A 19,237-nucleotide genomic window follows, 5' to 3' on the forward strand; every position below is an offset into this window, starting at 1 on the left:
TCCATTGCTATGACTTGGCCCTTTACTTCAACCATTATCTTATGGCTCTCTCAAGATCAGTTCAACAATCTCCCTATTCTCCATGTCCCACAGCATTACAGATCCTTCCTTCAAGCCCTCCTGCCCCAAGCTCTTCTTCTACTTCCCTACTACCCCCACCCAGAGATATGCATCTGTATGAAGACAATTTCTCAAGAAATTTCCCCAAACAGATTAAAAGTTTTAGGAGGAAAGGGGAGCTTACCTTTCACAATAGCTGTATGATTAATGAGTATTTGGAATGCTTAGTCTCCAAAACATACAGAGCCTTTAGGTCCTCAAAAAACACATGTTGTATGTAAATGAATGGCGTATATGAATGTGGGGCAACTAACTGGGGTTTCACAGTCAAATTAATTGTTTTCTTGGCAGGTGAGTTTTTGTAATGACAGATCTGAAGTTCTGCCTCTATGATATTGTTCCATTTTGGCAAAATGCATCTCTAATCAGTTTTTGACGTTCAATTCAGTTGCAGATTACTGGAGGATTTATGGGCATTTCATCCTCCAAGCCAGCTGTTTGGAACTAACACTTTGAATTCAGTATAATTGAGTTAGAAATCACCAAAAGTGAATAGGCCAGAAACAATTTCTAGATCACATTGCATAAGACTCTCCAAACAAGACATATTGTACTGTAGGATAAAATGATTACTTACATTCAAGTTTGGCCTTAATTGCATTAGGCTCAAGTATACTCTAAAGGACCTTTGTGTTTTTTTTTAGAGAATTTAACTAATCTCAACATAGTTTAAAGCTATTATAGAAATACATGTAGACATACAACCACTATGTATTTCATAGAAGGTGGAAATGTAATACCAGTGGTAGATTAATGAGATATAGGGTGGTTAGGCTACATCTAGGCTACTGCTCGGTCCAGATGCATTCAGAAAATAGAAATAAATAATAATTAAATAACACCTGATCACTTTCACCCCTAGGCTATAGCTTAGGAGAGCCTGTGCATTAATCTGCCCGTGGGTAATACAATAGGAATTGGAATACCTACTTGCTTAATGACTTACTACTATGATAGACCAGCCAAAGCAGTAAGAACTAAGTTGGCACAATAAATGAGTGGATTGTGAATCTTTACACGGTTTATGCGGAAGGCAGATGGTATGTGCACTACATCTTGGGTTGTTGTGAATATATTCTTGCCAAGCAATCGTATGCCAACCTCCAGGCTTCTGTGACTGCTGAATGTGCCTCTGGTAAATTGATAGTGCTAAGCCTGAACTACTCTCTGTGACTCCAGGTTTCACTGTATCCGCTATGCCACAGATGGAGTAGGCTTAACTGAAGCATCTGGCACACACAGAAACCCAGAAGAAAGGGGTTTGCTGGGGCTGCTTTGATTTTATACTAAGCAGATTTCCGCCTGGTGGCTTTAAGACACAAGAACCCTCCTTGCTATATCTGTCTGATTTCAGCTCAGGCTGAAGCACTGCTAATAGCATTTTGATCTGAGCCAAAATCAGGTGGTGAGATTGGTACAGTAAGCTGGGTACTCATCTCCAACACCAGCTTCAGAGGAGACTGATCTAGAGGAATTTTTAACATTTTGACAAAATAGGAATAATCAGAACAAACAGATCTGTGGCACAAGAAACTTCATCATTCAAAACTTACGCAACATCAGTCTGTACAGTTTGACTGTTTGACAAGTTGACAAAGGCATGCCCTTTACATCCCCTAGTGGTTCTTGCACATAATCAGACTTATTTTAATGAACAGCTCCCTCCCACTTAATGATTAGGCAACTCTCCCTACTGGTCAATACTTAACTTTTAACTCATAGTCAAACTGCTATAACAATATTCCTGTTGCAAAATTGTAAGTTGCAGGTAAAACTTAGTCCCTTTGTAAAATATGAAGCAATTGAATCCTTAATGAATCAGATGAAAGTTGAGTGTAGGACTGGGAATTATTTTGATGTAGTTGGCCAGCTTAAATATATTGCAATATATGGACAAACAATCCCTGTTTTGTTTAAAGGGTAAGGCATTTTTTTGTACCTTAAGGCACAAAATGTTTCAATGTCCTTAATATATTGATTATGGGTTGAGTGCAGTGGACCTCTTGTATTTGTCTATGTGAATTTTATGGTCACAACCTCATTGCGCCCCCACTTAAAGGAGAAACAACACCTTATTAAAAAAAAGCAGATTCAGGGATCAGAGTTGACAGCAGCCATCTTCTGGGTCTTTGGTAATCTGAGAATGAGACCGGCGAAGCAGCACATGCACAGTTGGAGCAATTTCCTGGTTTGTGACAACTTTGCATGCGCTGAAATTGACGGAAATTTCCGGAAGAAGAAATGAAGATCCAGAAGATGGCTGCTGTGAACTCTGATCCCTGAATCTGCACCGAGGGGTAAGTAAAAATTTAGGGCCATTTGCCTGGGGTAGCAGCTAGTCTGGGAGGGGGGAGGGGGGAGGTAGGTCTATGTGGGTTAGGTTTTTTTAATAAGGGGTTTGTTTCTCCTTTAAAGTTTTTAAAAAATAGTGGTAAGCACAACTTTCCATTGTTTGACATAAATAAATAAACCCTCTTTTATCAGACTGCATTAAATAAAGATCATATGACCAAGTGTAATGTCCTCTCCACCCAACCAACCATACCCATAGCAGATGTTATGATCCTACTACCGACTAACCTTCTGGGGATGGCCAAATTGAATTTGTAGGCACAACTGACCTATTGATCTCAACAATTGTTCCAAAAACCTGGAAATCACAAGCTGGCTTAGGGGGTGATTTGAATTTTTGCAATGATTAAAACATTTTTGCACAAAAACTCCCAAATGCTAATTATATTTTTCAAAAAGTTGAATGTTTGGTATTTATTAAGCACAAAAAAACTCGAAAAACAGGGATGTAAAACTTCAGCATCTAAAAGCTTGCAGGTTCATGAAGCCGTCAATGGGAGTTGTCCTAGGCAAAATTCAAGTTTTTTGTTTATTCTAGATTTTGAGTTTTCTTGAGCTTGTAAACTCACAAATTTGAATTTTTCCCATTTGTTTTACGATTGTACTCAATCAAGGTTTTTATATTCGGATTTTCTAATAAATAAACTGACATTCAAGTTTTTTTTAAATTGTAAGTTCATTCGAAGTAGAAAAAAAAACTCTAAAACCTCACAAATCTTTCATAAATAAGGACATAATTGTTGCTTTTTTTTTTTACCGAATTTCTTTGACTTCTGTACACCTTTATTTAGATAAACCATTTTGCTTTCTTGTATGTTATTTTATATTAACCACAAATGTGGGACTAGTTTGTGTCCTGCTATCATTCATAGCCATTTTATAAGGACTGGAACAAATACAAAGGCAAAGTAAAGGTGTGAACAAGGGACAGGTACAAAGACCAATATTTGGAAGTATCACTGCTTTGATTTTAATTTACTTCCAGTTACAGTTATACAGTCAATTCTTTATACTACATAGGAGAACCCATCATTTTTTGATGATCGCTTACTGTTTTATAGTGTCAAAGGAAGTAAATCTATCATCTGATAAATGTCAAAACAAACATTCTCCCTTGAATCACTTAATGAAGAAATAACCAGTACAAATATTACCTTTAGTATTTGGTACGACAATTTCATTTGTGCTGCATTGATTAGAGGGATATTTACATTAAAATGCTGATTGGATAGTTTTCAGTTGATTACAGTGTTCTCCTTGTGTATTTTACCAGGCAAGTTCCAAAGAGAAACAGAAATGAGACTTTGCCAACAAAAAATATTCTCTCTATTTTAAGACTGATGTAACTGCAGAGCGGTTCTGAGACAGATTCCAATTTAGATTTGTTTAAATGACACCAATCGACTTATAGGTGCAGTCAGCATTTGAAAACCAGCAGTGTAGCTTCGTAAAAAAAAAATCAATAATAGTCCGGATATGAAATGCAGTAACTGTATCATTTTTACTTGGCCCAGACTCATTTATAGATATAATAATATGTTGCATTTAGACCGAGGAATACAATAACTGCTTTTTACTAATTCACTCATATATCTCCAAAGTATGACATAAAATGTTGGCTCTAGCATCTAGGTAATCTTATTTTAATCTTATAAAAGAAAATACAGATTTGCCTAAATTTATATAACATGTCTGTAAAAATACACTGGGTACAATGCAACTAGTAATTCAATGAAAAGTGAAGATTGGTATATTTTGCTTCTTCATCACATGTATGGCATTTACTGAATTATTGGCATTCAAAACAGACTCTGGCATTTCAAATACACAGAGGCCCAAACAGCTCCCCACCAGCCCACTCAAAATGGCATCTTACAGCAGCCCCTCTGGCATTTGCCAGAATTCACATATACCGTGGCCTTACTGAACAGTTTCTAGTCATTTTTCTGCATGCAGCTATGCCAGTGCTTCAAAGCTTTATCATTTGCTGTTTTTACATAGTGAATGGCAAGTAAAAAAGAGCTGGTAATTGTATTTCAGAGACACTTTTTTCACGACTTTTATAAATAAGCCACAGGTTGAGTTATTGTAACTGCCCTTGTAACTCAGACTGTATGGGGCAGCACAGTGCCTTAGTGGAAATATTTTGGCAGGCTATTGATTATAATGACCCAAGAGCAGGTCCGGACTGAGAATTAGAATAGGCCCTCGCATTTCAGGTACACAGAGGCCCAATCAGCCCACATAGAGGCCCAAACAGCCCCCACAGCCCACTAAATACTGACTTTCTATGGGACCTTATAGCAGCCCCTCTGGCATTTGCCAGAACCCATAGATTGCCAGTCCAGGCCTGCCCAAGAGTATGTTGATGGGGCTGTGATTGGCAAATTGAAAGTGACAGGGAACTTGATTATTGATTGTAAAGTGCTTTGTTATATATTGGTGCTAGATAATTAAATAATAATACACTAATGATGACATTTGTGGGATTCTGGTTGGAAAAGTGACTAAGTCCAATTGCTTTCAGATTGTTCAGCAGAAATAAAGACTTTTTTCAATTGCTTTCCATCTTTTATTTTTTACAGTTTTTTCCAAAATGTAAGTCTAAATTTTGCAACATTAAATTGATACATTTTAAGCAGCATCTCTGACATTTAGCAACTATTGTATCAATTCTAACAGCTGCCTTTAATAAAACCCAGAGATTCTGTTAAGCAGGGACAAAGATCAGAAATGTATCAACTAAATGTATCAATTTAGAACAGTTTAGATTAGAGAGTTGGTGAAAAATGAGACTTTACACTTCAATATTGGAAAAATAGTCACAAATAGAAAATAGGAAGTAATTGAAAAAAGTCTTTATTTCTGATTAACAAATTGAAACCGACTGAACTAGAAAAAGTGTTGAAAGGTGAACAACCGCTTTAATGAAATTTAGGGAATCTGCTCAGCAGGGGCAAAGTTTACCAAAGTATCAACTAAATGTTTCAATTTGGAACAGTTCCAGAGTAAGTGATCCCCCCCCTTGCTTCTTTAGAAAGTGAAAAAGGAAACTTTATACAGGTATGGGACCTGTTATCCAGAATGCTCATATTTTTCGGATAACGGATCTTTCGGTAATTTGGGTCTTCATGCCTTAAGTCTACTAGAAATTAAATTAAACATTAAATAAACCCAATAGGCTGGTTTTGCTTCCAGTAAGGATTAATTATATCTTAGTTGGGATCAAGTACAAGGTACTGTTTTATTATTACAGCAAAAAGGGAAATCATTTTTAAAAATTTGGATTATTTGGATAAAATGGAATCTAAGGGAGACCATTCTGTAGCCATTCCGTAATTCGGAGCTTTCTGGATAATTGCAAAAAGTCTTTAGTTCTGGTAACAATCTGAAACCAACTGAACTGAAAAAAAGTGTCTGAAGGTGAACAACCTCTTTAAGAGTGCTATATAAATAGATAATTCCTTCTAACATATCTCATAGTCCTACCATTATGTTATGATCACCTTTCAAGAAGCCAGAAATGGGATGACTTTTCCTAGAGAATCAGGGGGGATCTTCTGAAGTCACCAGAGGTGAAGTTAGATGAATGGGATATTGAGCTGAATACTGAATAACAGGAGCAAGTGTTGTGCAATGGTACATAGTAAGATTTGTCACCCCCAGTTAAATCTCTGCTATCATGGGTAACAAATCTCCAAAAACTACCTTGCCATTGCCTAATAATACAATCACCAAAAGTAAAAGATAGGGGGTTATTTATCAAAGTCCGAATTTATCTCATTATTTTCTGCTACAAACTCCAATCAAATCTGCTTAGGTTTTTTATGATTATTTATTATAACATTTTCCCATAAACTTTGCGGGGAAAATCAGATTTTTGTGTTTTATTCTGATTTTTCATCAAATTTTCATGTTTTTTTTTGGATTTTTCACCTGAAAACTCAGATTTTTGCTCAAAACCCAGTACACATCAAAAGATCATTGGGACTTCTCGCAGGGTTTAATAAATTCTGAAAAAATTGTGATTTTTTAAAAGTCTGATTTTATAAAATAAAATCATGAATTATTTGCAGCAATCTGGCTTAATTGTCACCCTTCACATTTTCCAGCAAAAAAATCAAAAATCAGATCACCATGGCTAATATGTTTTACCTGTGCCGACTGCAATTTTAGGTAATGGCAAGGCATTTATGGGAAATTTGTCACCCATCGTGCGTCATTGCCTGTCCTGTCTTAATGTGAACATCCACTTAGTGGCACCTATTTATAAAGTGAAATACACATTGCCATAAGCATGCTGTTATTAACACAGTTCAGTACCTAATTATAAAACAATCGCCTTGCTATAAAGGTTACTGTATCTGCTATGCAGTGGGCTATTTAGCTGACAGTGTGCTGCTAGGCCACATTCAATAAGTTATGCATCAAATTGTTCTTTATAGTTCTTTATACAAATCAGGCTAATTAACATTTCATTATGAATTTCTTCCCTTACAAATATGTGCAAGCTGGCAGCTGCCCCTTATCTCTGCCTTGTATTTGCCATCACCTCTTCACTGTGGCTTCTCAGATGGGGGATTATTTGGGTTATTAGACTTTCCAGTGTCGGCTGCAGAGAGGTAATTAGCTTACTGAACAACCTCAATTTCAGAGGCTGGAAATGCTATTGCTACATAAAAAGGAATGAGGCCAATACACTATTTGAACTCCTCTCCTGAGTTTAGAATGAGTCTATATATACATCAATAATTCTGAACAGTTGGACGAAAACATAGAACTTTACAGCCATTTGTTTTCAACCTCAGTTACTATGATTACTTTCATTGGCAAAGGAGCCTACATCCCCCAACATCCCCAGGGCAATTGGGCTCTTTTCACCACCCCAAAACCCATGCTTGATAGTGCTGCAAGTAGTATAATTTATTACTACTTGTGCTCCTTTTTGAAGTTGCAGCAAGAAGTAAACTATTAAAGGAGTAAGTTTAACTTTGACTTAACTTTTAGCATGTAAAAGTATATAAAATGTCCTATTATTAGCAATTTGGGTTTTTTATTTATATCGTTTTTTTTAATTATTTGCTTTTCTGCCTCTTTCTAGCTTTTACATGGGGGTCACTGACCCAGCAACCCAAACCTATTGCTTATTTCTTCTTATGTTTCTATTAAAGGGATACTGTCATGGGAAAAATCTTTTTTTTCAAAATGCATCAGTTAATAGTGCTGCTCCAGCAGAATTCTGCACTGAAATCCATTTCTCAAAAAAACAAACAGATTTTTTTTATATTCAATTTTGAAATCTGACATGGGGCTAGACATTCTGTCAGTTTCCCAGCTGCCCCTGGTCATGTGACTTGTTCCTGCACTTAAGGAGAGAAATGCTTTCTGGCAGGCTGCTGTTTTTGCTTCTCAATGTAACTGAATGTGTTTCAGTGGGACATGGGTTTTTACTATTGAGTGTTGTTCTTAGAACTACCAGGCAGTTGTTCTCTTGTGTTAGGGAGCTGTTATCTGGTTACCTTCCCATTGTTCTTTTGTTTGGCTGCTGGGGGGGGAAAGGGAAGGGGTGATATCACTCCAACTTGCAGTACAGCAGTAAAGAGTGATTGAAGTTTATCAGAGCACAAGTCACATGACTTGGGGCAGATGGGAAATTGACAATATGTCTAGCCCCATGTCAGATTTCAAAACTTAATATAAAAAAATCTGTTTGCTCTCCTAGTCACGTTCCAGTCTCTCATTCCCACGGCACAGAGGGAATTGGAGTCGAGTCATGGCTGGAAGGGTTTTTGCAGCATTATTTCATAGGTATAATAAATCAGAACCAGAGGTGCAAAGAATGGTTAATCACTAACAGAAGTGTCTTTTAATGGCAATATGCATTTTTTCTATACACATACTCTGAATGTACATTTTTTGTAACTATGCTTGTTACTATAACCCTATATTAACTTATTTGTCAGAAACCCCCCAACCCAAAGGATTACTATCTGGATCATACCATTCTGCGGTTGCTATGCCTTGTCAATTTTTATGGTAATTGTTAGACAGGTGGCAACTGTACCAGCTCCCAGCTCTATCCCCCTAATTGTACTAACTGTTTCTATACAGTAGCAGCAGCAGCAGCTCTCCACTTCGCATGCCTGGATGAAAGACATATTCTCATAATAGTCATAATAGGGGTATTGTCTTTGTGGAACCCTAGATTCTCATTTTTCTGGGTCTCCTTCCAAAATGAATGGAAGAGGGGCCAGGGCTAGGTTTCTTTTACTACTAACATAAAAAATGACTTTCATATTCTAAACTCTATTTGACAAATACAATTTGGTACATACCCTACAGTCAATAACAGACTAAGTGATTTCTAGTGTTTTGTGACCCACACAGTGTTGCAGTGTTGAGAGATACATGTGTGTCATTAGATAGGGCTGGGCACTTGGCAGAAAGTTCCACTAATTTTGTATGGGGAGTGGATGAGGCTTTTTAAGGTTTTGCCCTATTACCTAACAAAATACATACAATTCTTGACATAAACATATATGCTGACAATTATATTACCACTTACAGTATTACAAGGCCACATTTTTAGAAGAAATTCAAGAAAACGACACACCTTTGCCATATATATTCACAGGACCAAGGACAGCACTCATTAGAACTGGCAAACAAAAAATGTAAATGCACATAAAGAAAGTTTTATTACTGAGCTCAGAAATGCAGCACTAGATGGATCATTTCCTAGGAGTGCTGTCCTTGGTCCTGTGTATTTTTTGTACTAGGACCCAGGTTTTGCTGCTACATATGCTGTGTACCTTTTTAACAATTTTACATATTGTATATAGAGGTTTGGGACCTGCTATCCAGAATGCTCATTACCTGGGGTATTCTGGATAATGGATCTTTTTGTTACTTGGATCTTCATACCTTACAGGACATGTAAAGGCAAACAAATAAAATCCCATTTTTACTTTCTTTAATGAAAAAGAAACCTATCTCCAATATGCTTCAATTAAAAAATGTGAATCGTATTTATAAGACACCTGACTGTATGCAGTGAAATTCTCCCTTCATTTACTGCTGTGTTGTGGATAGGAATTGTCAGACGGTCCCTAACTGCTGAGCAGGGAAACAATCATACTTATGAACAGCAGGGGGAGCCCCCGCCTTACTTCCCAGCCATGCAGAACTGAAGCAGCTTTGTTTATGACAATCCCTAAGCAGCCCAGACCACACTGAGCATGTGCACAGTCTTAGTCTTGCAAAGATGTTTAACAAAGTTACAAGATGGTGACCCCCTGTAGCCAACTTTGAAAGCATAAATTATTTGTTTGATTAGGCTTGTGGTGCAGTAAGTTCATGTTTATATTTAGTATACAAAATACAGCATTTCTAGCCTTATTCTATTTTAGATTTTACATGCCCTTTAAGTCTGCTAGAAAATCATGTAAACATTAAATACACCCAATAGGCTGGTTTTGCTTTCAATAAGGATTAATTATATCTTAGTTTGGACCAAGTTCAAGGTATGATTCTATTATTACAGAGAAAGGGGAAATCATTTTTAAAAATGTGGATTTTAAAACAGAGTCTACGGGACAGCCTTTCTGTTAATTGGAGCTTTCTGGATTTCTGAATAATGGATCCCATACCTGTATACAAAAATAGTCCCAGGTGCTGTCATAATAGGCATGGACTGTTATATAGTAAATGGTACACTCTTGGAGACCTGCTTATCATGCTGTGTAAAGTACTGTAGAAAAACTCTACATCCCTTGGGGCTCAGAACAGCCATTTATACTGGCAGAGAGAATCCAAGACTTAACACACACAATAATTCTGCATTCTTTCCTTTTAGGGATGCGCCAAATAGTATTTAGTCAAATCCCAAATCATACACAAAAGATTTGTCAGAATATGGAACCAAATCCTAATTTGCAAATGCAAATTAGGGAAACTTAGTTCCTTGTTGTGTGATGAAAAGTCCCATTATTTTTAGGATTTGGATGGGGTTTGGCCAGGCACTTGGATTTGGTTGAACCCTGCTGTAAAAGGCAGCATCCCGAACCAATCCTGGAACCTAGTGTTCCAATAGATCTACAATAAATATTGAGAAATGATGAATACATCCACTGTGACTCATTAAGCTGTATTAAATTCTGGATAACAGAAAACCCCACATGTCCCTAGTACCTATGTAGTGAGTAATAATTAGGAATGGTACCACTAAAGTGTGTTGAATAGCAATGTCAGTGGTATGATATTAAATGATATGCTCTTTTGCAACAATGAATTTCCTACTATTAATGTAGAGATATTACAACACAATTTTGATTATCTTGAATGTCTGTTTAATCTCTTTGGTCTCAACCCTTCAGATACTTCTTCCAATATGAATTCTTTACACCAACATTATTCCTTTTATATTCACATGAAACAAACATGTTATATACCTGCATTCACAGTAAATCAGTAAATAGCCAAATCAGTAAGTCAGTTATATATTTGAATTACGGAAGGTGACAAGATGATAAAGTACAAGTGTAAACTTTCTTTGTCTGCACAGAGTTCAGTGAAGGGAATAATCAGCTCTCCTTTCTACTCATGTACTGGCTCCTGTACCTGCAATATCAATCCCAACTTGTCTTGCACAAAAAATCTAGAAAACAATCTTGTGCTGTTAAACCCATACGAGCTGTCTCCGATTATCTTGTTCCGCTGCCACTACCACTGGGAATGTATTGCAAACTATATGAATAAAATAGTATTCAGATGGAGGAATAAAGAAGGAATCATGTTGTAGCTGAGAGACAGGAACAATGCCCCACCAGTCCGACCCTGCATGTAGCTAGTGTACAGAATATAGAATGCAGTAGAATTATTTAAAAAGGGTCAAGGTTCACGACCAAAGCCAAGGAAATATTTATCAGTAGATGAGAATCTGATGATTAGTAGGGTGATAACAGCTACAGTAGCAAGGGGTTTTGGAGAACAAGTCAAGTCAGACTAGTTTATTTAGCTTCTATTATGAAGAATGTGTGGCTTAAGTTTGTTTAAAACTTAACAGCCGGCATGGGAAGGTTGCTGGAAAAGAAGGGGTTAATTGTATACTTACCGGGTTAGTTCCGGCTTGTTTGAAGGTCCAACGGTGCTTCTGTAAAAGAAAATTATATGATTGGTCGGTGTCAGTCATGTGACCTAGACGGAAGGATATAAAAAGCCGAGTCGCCGCTAACTTACCATCAGTCGGCGAAAGACCGGTGAGGAAGGAGCATCGTCGGTATGCTGTCCAGGTTTGCAGTCGCGTCGGAAACTCCGCTTGTCGCCGATGAGGTATTGAGATGGCTTCAGGAGAAGGCGGGTCCGGAAGACGTCAAGAGGATCTTCGCTGGATGCCGGCAGGAACTGCAAGGTGATTCGGATGAGAACTCCGCCTGTCAGTCTGAGGATACTTCCGGGTCCAGGAACCAGCCAATAGGATCGCCGCCTACGAAGAGAGGAAAAGGTAAAGCTCCGGTCAAGAAAGCTACATTCAGGAAGCATCCTGCTCAGAAGATGAGGGTCGCCTCCGCCTCTGCAAGCAAGACTCACCGCTCTTCAGCGTCTTCAAGCAAACTGCCCAGCGGTCCTGAGAGGGAACCTCGGCGTCAACCCCGCAGCACTTCGAGCAGCATCGCCGGAACCCACGCTCCTCTGTCCGATCTCCGCCAGGATCCTGGGACTTCGAGTCAAGCCATGCCCAGTTCTTCGGCCGGGTCTTCAAGCAACATCCTAGGATGGCCAGCTTCTTCTCCGCCGCAGAGGTCGCTGCTGGAGGAGGTCGAGTTTAGGAAGGTAACGGAGGCTGCCTCAGGACTCCAGAGCGCTGATGCAAGTAGCTCTGGGGTTCACGGAGCTGGGCTCGCTACCTTGGCGACGCCAAACACTTCTAGCCTCCCTGTGGGGGCTAAGGCAGTCTCTGTTCCTCCTTCCCTCCCATCACAGGTCGGTGGCCATCAGGATCTTCAGCAAGCCAGCGTGGAGCAGGGTGCTAGACTGCTGCAGGACTTAGGTAATTTATTTCAGACTTTAGTTAACTCTAATATGCCTGGTGCGGCGGCTACGCATATAAGCACAGGTGTTAATGAAAGCAGTTATAAGGATGTTTTTGTGTGTCAAACTACTCCACTCGGCTTACATTTGTCGGCTAATGTTAGAGATAAAATCACGAAAGGTGATTATATAGACATGCTGTCACTTTTGCCGTCGGTTAAGGAATTTTTGAAAACTGACCGTAAGGGTGACACTGAGGAGGAGAGACGTAGGCCTGTAGCCAGGACATTTACGAATTGGTTGCAGGCTTTTTGTATTTACTCCAATATTTTATGTGACAAGTTTCCTAATTTAGGTGCTAGTCTATTTAAGCATTTGGATATTATTCTTGAGGCATATAGGAGCTATGGTGGAGTAGCTTGGTTCTTATATGATGATAGAGTTAGACAAAAAATGAGTCTATGCTTTGGGGCTCTAAAGATATAGATTTGTGGATGGGGATGTTAGCTCCTAAACCTCAGACAGTTCAAAATCAGGCTAAGGTTGTTGCAGGTAGAAATGCTTGTTGGTCCTTTAATGAAAATTTTTGCAAATGGCAAAATAGTTGCCGTTATAAGCATGAGTGCTCTTTATGTTCAGGAGGACACCCTGCTTTTCGTTGCGCAAAGAGATTTAGCCATTCAGGGAAAGTTAATCCAAAGGAACAGCACCAAAAGAGCGGCAACGCCAGTGAAGTTGTTCGCAATGTTGCCCTACTTAAGGGTTTACCCAAGCCAGCAGAAAGCAGCAATAATTGAATCGGGATTTAAGCATGGATTTACAATTCCTTCGGATAATTCAAAATTCTTCCCAGTTGTAGTAGATAATTTGAAATCAGCCAAAAAATATCCGGAAGTGGTAAGGGAGAAATTGCTTAAGGAATTGTCTTGTAATAGAATTGCTGGTCCTTTTGTTGACATTCCATTGCTTGACATGAGAATTTCTCCTTTAGGAGTAGTCCCTAAAAAAGAAGCGGGTTCTTTTAGGTTAATCCATCATTTATCATTTCCTATTGGTTTGTCGGTCAATGATGGTATATCCCGTGAGTTATGTTCAGTGGAATACACTTCTTTTGACAAAGCAGTAGATTTACTTCGGCTTTGTGGAAAAGGAGCGCAATTGGCAAAAAGTGATATTCAGTCTGCTTTCAGATTACTGCCCATTCATCCAGATTGTTACTTTCTTTTAGGTTTCCATTTTGAAGGATATTATTACTATGACAAGTGTTTACCCATGGGCTGTGCTGTTTCTTGCAATTATTTTGAACTGTTTGCTAACTTTTTGGAGTGGTCAGTTAAGTTTGAAACTGGTTCCGAATTTATTTTACATTACTTGTATGATTTTTTATTTGTTGGACCAACTGGTACAGACACCTGCAACATTCTTTTGAATACCTTTTTGCTATTATCTAAAAAATTTGGGATACCTATAGCTTTAGATAAAACGGTTAAGCCAGTTCAGGTATTACAGTTTTTAGGGATTGAGATTGATTCTAACAACATGGAATTCAGATTACCAGAAGTTAAATTGGTCAAATTGAAAAGTTTGCTTTCAGCTGCTTTAACGGCTAAGAAGCTTACATTAAAGCATATTCAGTCGCTGGTAGGGCATTTAAATTTTGCGACTAGGATAATCCCAATTGGTAGGGTTTTCAACAAGAGGCTCATACAATTGACGATAGGTGTGAGTAACCCTAGTTGGCATATTCGTATCCCGAATGCTGTCAAAGAGGATTTGATCATTTGGCAGCAGTTTTTTACAGCATTTTAATGGTAGAACCTGCTGGCAAGATAATTTTGTTGACAATTCTGCATTGCATCTTTATTCGGATGCAGCAGCATCAACAGGTTTTGGTGTAGTGTTTAAACAACATTGGTGTTATGCAGCTTGGCCCGATTTTTGGAGTCAAACAGAATTGATTAGAAATTTGGTTTTACTTGAATTATTCCCAATATTGGTGGCATTGGAAATTTGGGGACATTTGCTAACAAATAAAAGGATTATTTTACATTGTGACAACATGGGTGTAGTTCAAGTAATAAATACTTTATCTGCAAAATCTCCACCAGTTGTTAATATATTACGCCAAATAGTTTTTAGAGCTTTCAAACATAATATATGGTTAAAGGCGAAACATGTTCCTGGTTGTCAGAATTCAATGGCAGATGCTTTGTCTCGTTTTCAGCTCGCTCTATTCAGTCAGCTGGCGGGAGAGATCGATCCGGAAAGTTGCAATTGCCCGAATTATCTGTGGAATTTTGTAACAACAAGTTAGAAGAATTTATTTCTCAGTCGCTTGCTGAGAAAACTTGGCAGGATTATTTACATACATGGCAAAATTGGTTACAGCAAAAGGCGAAAAGGGGGAATGTCTGTGGAGATTTGGATCTTCTACTTTTGATAATGTTGGAGCACAATGAAGCTCGACATTCGGTAGCATACGTCAAAAAGCAGCTGGCCGGCATTTCCTTCTTTTTGAGACTTTTTGGCCAATATGATTTTACTAAAGCGGCAGTTGTCAAACAATTTGTTAAAGGTTGGCATATGCGTAAAAGTGTAGCGGATAAGAGGAAGCCAATAACTTTGAATTTGTTGAGCAAATTGTTGATGGCTTTAGACTTAGTATGCTTATCGATTAATGAGGCTAGTTTGTTCAAATTAATCTTCCTCTTAATGTTTTTTGCGGCATTGAGGGTGGGTGAAGCTGTTAGTTTTTCAAAAACAAAACCGGGAGGTTTACATTGTAGCGATGTTGTTCTGATCGGGGACAAGTTGAGGGTTTTGATTAGGAAATCTAAAACTGACCAGTTGGGGAAAGGGTCTCTACTATGGATAGGTTCTTTTGATTGTTTAAACTTGTGCCCAGTCAGAGCTTATGTGAGTTTCCTTGCCATTAGACCTAATGTGGATGCCCCTTTTTTCATACATATTGATGGCTCACCAGTTACCAAATTTCAACTGGAGCAAGTTCTAAAACGCTGTTTACAAAAATTGAACATTGAACATAATGCTTATAAGTCTCATTCTTTTCGTATTGGGGCAGCTACACAGGCGTCTTTATTGGGTTTTGGCGAAGATTTTATCAAAAGGCTCGGGCGCTGGGATTCAAAGAGATATCAATCCTATCTTAGGCCAAATCTTATTGACGAGTGTTAATTTATTTATTTATTTCAGGTGCAAAACAGTTCCTCGTTTGGATCATTGGTCACTCTTTCATTTATTGGGCCAAAAGGCGAGCGTTGCAGAGGCGTTATGGACTTAATTTAGGTTTTTCAGATAGCAAAGTTAGAATTCATTGGCTGGGTGTGAGAGGTGCTGTTTGGAACGATATTTGGCAATTATTCTCTTTAATGTTACACAAATGGGGAAGACCTGACATTTTAAATGTTCATTTGGGAGGTAACGTGGGCAATACAAAGATTTTAGACCTCACCAGACAGATAAAGAAAGATTTAGTGATGTTGCATTTTAATTTGCCTCATGCTATTATTGTCTGGTCAGAGATAATCTCTAGGCTGCAGTGGATTCAGCAGCCTAACTTGAAGGCTCTGGAACGTTGCAAGAAAAAGTTGAATTTTGGGATTTGTAAATTTATGAAATCCTTGAATTTGTTGACATACAGGCACGAGGAGCTGGAATTAGGTGGAGATGGCTTGCGCAGATGGGATGGTATTCATTTTACAGATATTGGCAACGATATTTTTAATGTTGGTTTGCAAAATGCTGTTGAAAAAGCAATGTTTAAATGGGAATGTGCCAATTACACATTTTCTGGCTAAAAGTGAATTGGCGTGGAGGAAAATTTTATTTCTGTATTAAATAGTTCCTGGCCAAAAAACATTAAAGGCGGAACTATTGTGGATAGGCTGCTCAATGATGTAATTGGGCTGGCTAAAGAATTGAAAATGATATTGATATTACATGATATGTTTCGAAGTTTGCCAATAAAATCTGCTGCGGCCTTTCTCCAACCTAAAAGTTGTTATGTGTATTATTAAAATTTTTTAAATATGTTTTCTGCAATATAGCATGCCATTCCCATGTGTGGCTTAAGTTTGTTTAAAACTTAACAGCCGGCATGGGAAGGTTGCTGGAAAAGAAGGGGTTAATTGTATACTTACCGGGTTAGTTCCGGCTTGTTTGAAGGTCCAACGGTGCTTCTGTAAAAGAAAATGATATGATTGGTCGGTGTCAGTCATGTGACCTAGACGGAAGGATATAAAAAGCCGAGTCGCCGCTAACTTACCATCAGTCGGCGAAAGACCGGTGAGGAAGGAGCATCGTCGGTATGCTGTCCAGGTTTGCACCCATCCGCCCACCCTGTTGTTTGTAATTTTTAAAATAAAAAAGACAAAAAGACAAAAAAAAAAAAAAAGAAAGAAAATAATATATATATAGAATGATGACTAATGATAATATAAGTTATTGTCGCAGCTGGAGGAAAATTTTATTTCTGTATTAAATAGTTCCTGGCCAAAAAACATTAAAGGCGGAACTATTGTGGATTGGCTGCTCAATGATGTAATTGGGCTGGCTAAAGAATTGAAAATGATATTGATATTACATGATATGTTTCGAAGTTTGCCAATAAAATCTGCTGCGGCCTTTCTCCAACCTAAAAGTTGTTATGTGTATTATTAAAATTTGTTTAAATATGTTTTCTGCAATATAGCATGCCATTCCCATGCATGGATTGCTAAACTGAAGCTCCCCAGTGCCGGTTCTTCTGTTATCCTGCAGGGGTGTCCTGTGTCCAGGGTCGCAACTAGAAATCATGGGGCCCCGTACAACAACATTTTTGGGCCCCCTGGGCCCCGCCCACACTAGCGCCCATACCCCACCCAGATCCCGCCCACTCCACATCACAGTTAAAAGACCACACAGACATCAGCGCAAAAAAAGTAACCCCCCCCACACACAAGTTATAAAAAGCTAATGATGGTCAGGGCCCCCTTATAAGTTAAAAAAAATTGGGCCCCCAAAGAATATTTTTTTAAAAAAACCCTTGGTGTCAGGGCCCCCCTTACAAGTTAAAAAAAATTGGGGCCCCAAAAACTATTTTTTAAAAAAACATTGGTGGCAGGGCCTATAGAATATTAAAATAATACATTGGTGGCCAGGGGATTAAAAAAAACAAAAAAAAAAAAAAACACACATTGGTGTTCAGTAGAATTGAACTCATGGCTTCAGGACTTCAACTTCGCCTCCTTTCGTGACTTTGGGTCTTTTCACCGCTTCAGGACTTCAATTTCGGCTGTTTTCTTGACTTTGAGTCTTTTCGACACTTATGGAGTTCGGCTTGGCTGTTTTCGTGGCTTCGTGTCCTTCGGCTGTTCGGCCTTTCGGCACTTCCGCATTTAGGCTGTTCGGGACTTCAAAAATGGCTGCAAGGCTTTGGCCCTCTTAAGGGGGGCCCGGCTCTTTCAAAACTGCAGCACTGCCGGGCCCCCCTTCATGCCACTTGTCCCCCCCTGTCCCTCCCTGATTGCGGCCCTGCCTGTGTCAACACCCCGAATGACATGATAAAAGAAAGTATAGTAAATGGCAGGACAAATTCAAGGCAGTAAACTTCGACTGCAAAATGTTTTCCTGAAAAGTAGATGCTGCACCTGGATAATGTATGGATAGGGATATAAATGTTCTCCCTGTGTGTGGGTTTCCTTGTGGTACTCCAGTTTCCTTCAACCCTCCAAAAACACAAAGGCACATTAATTGGCTCCTGATAAAACTGTGTGAATGTGATTGGGACCTTAGATTGTAAGCTCCATTGTAAGCTCCACTGGGACAGGGGCTAATGTCAATGATGTATCATCTCTGTAAAGTGCTGTGATGTGTTGGTTCCAGTGGTGTAACTACTATACTGAGCACTTCGGGAGTCTGCTGGCATGTGTGGAATATTGCCATAGTCTCTGCATATGGATAAAACACACATTTGCCCATATAATATTCACTGCATGGCCACACTAGTGGAACGTTGATTTGACCCCTGACCCTCTGTTATGCAGAGTCTGGGGTTTTCCAAATAACAGATCTTTCAGTAATTTCAATTTTCGTAAGTCTACTAGAAGGTCATGTAAACCCAATAAGTTGGTTTTGCCTTCAATAAGGATTCATTATCTCTTACTTTGGATCAAGTACAAGTTATTTTTTTATTATTACAGAGAAAAAAATATTTTAAAAAAATTGATTATTTGATTATAATGGAGTGTATTTTGCAGCTTTCTGGATAACAGATCCCATAAATGCTTCAGTTATTTCATTGATCTTTTTTTTTTCTTATTTCATTTTGTTTCTTTGCCCAGTAAATCTTTTGTGAAAACTGTTCATATTTTGTAGTCTCAAAACATGAATTTACCAAAGATCAGTGTTTGGCTGTAGAAAAAACTATGCCTTTTTGAATTCTTAGGAAAGTGCACTTTTCGAAAATATGTGTAACTGTCTATGGGCTTTAATAACGAATGCAACAAAGCAACAAAAGCAACTGAATTGATATGATTTTCATTATTTGCACCCTGGGGTACTGAACAGTTCAAAAGACTTATAATATGATATTAAATGGTTTAAAGTGCCAGTTTTGTGCCAGTTCGCAGATTTTTTTTAGTTTAAAGTACATGTGAATGTAAATGCATTTTTAATTATTCTGAATTCATTAGGATGTAATGTAATGTCATGTAATGTCAGTCGTTATGATCCCTAA

At 38.4% G+C, this 19,237-nt stretch overlaps 1 long non-coding RNA gene across 1 annotated transcript; it reads right to left on the reverse strand.

Moving 5' to 3' along the window:
• Nucleotides 1-14,624: 14,624 nt before the first annotated feature.
• On the reverse strand, nt 14,625-16,841 carry LOC121398727. Its single transcript, XR_005964461.1, has 3 exons — nt 16,787-16,841; nt 16,662-16,700; nt 14,625-14,788 (listed from the first exon to the last, which is right to left on the reverse strand). It is a non-coding gene; the product is annotated as an uncharacterized LOC121398727 (long non-coding RNA).
• Nucleotides 16,842-19,237: the final 2,396 nt, after the last annotated feature.

This window comes from Xenopus laevis, chromosome 1S (genome assembly GCF_017654675.1).
Source record: "Xenopus laevis strain J_2021 chromosome 1S, Xenopus_laevis_v10.1, whole genome shotgun sequence".
NCBI classification, from domain to species: domain Eukaryota; kingdom Metazoa; phylum Chordata; class Amphibia; order Anura; family Pipidae; genus Xenopus; species Xenopus laevis.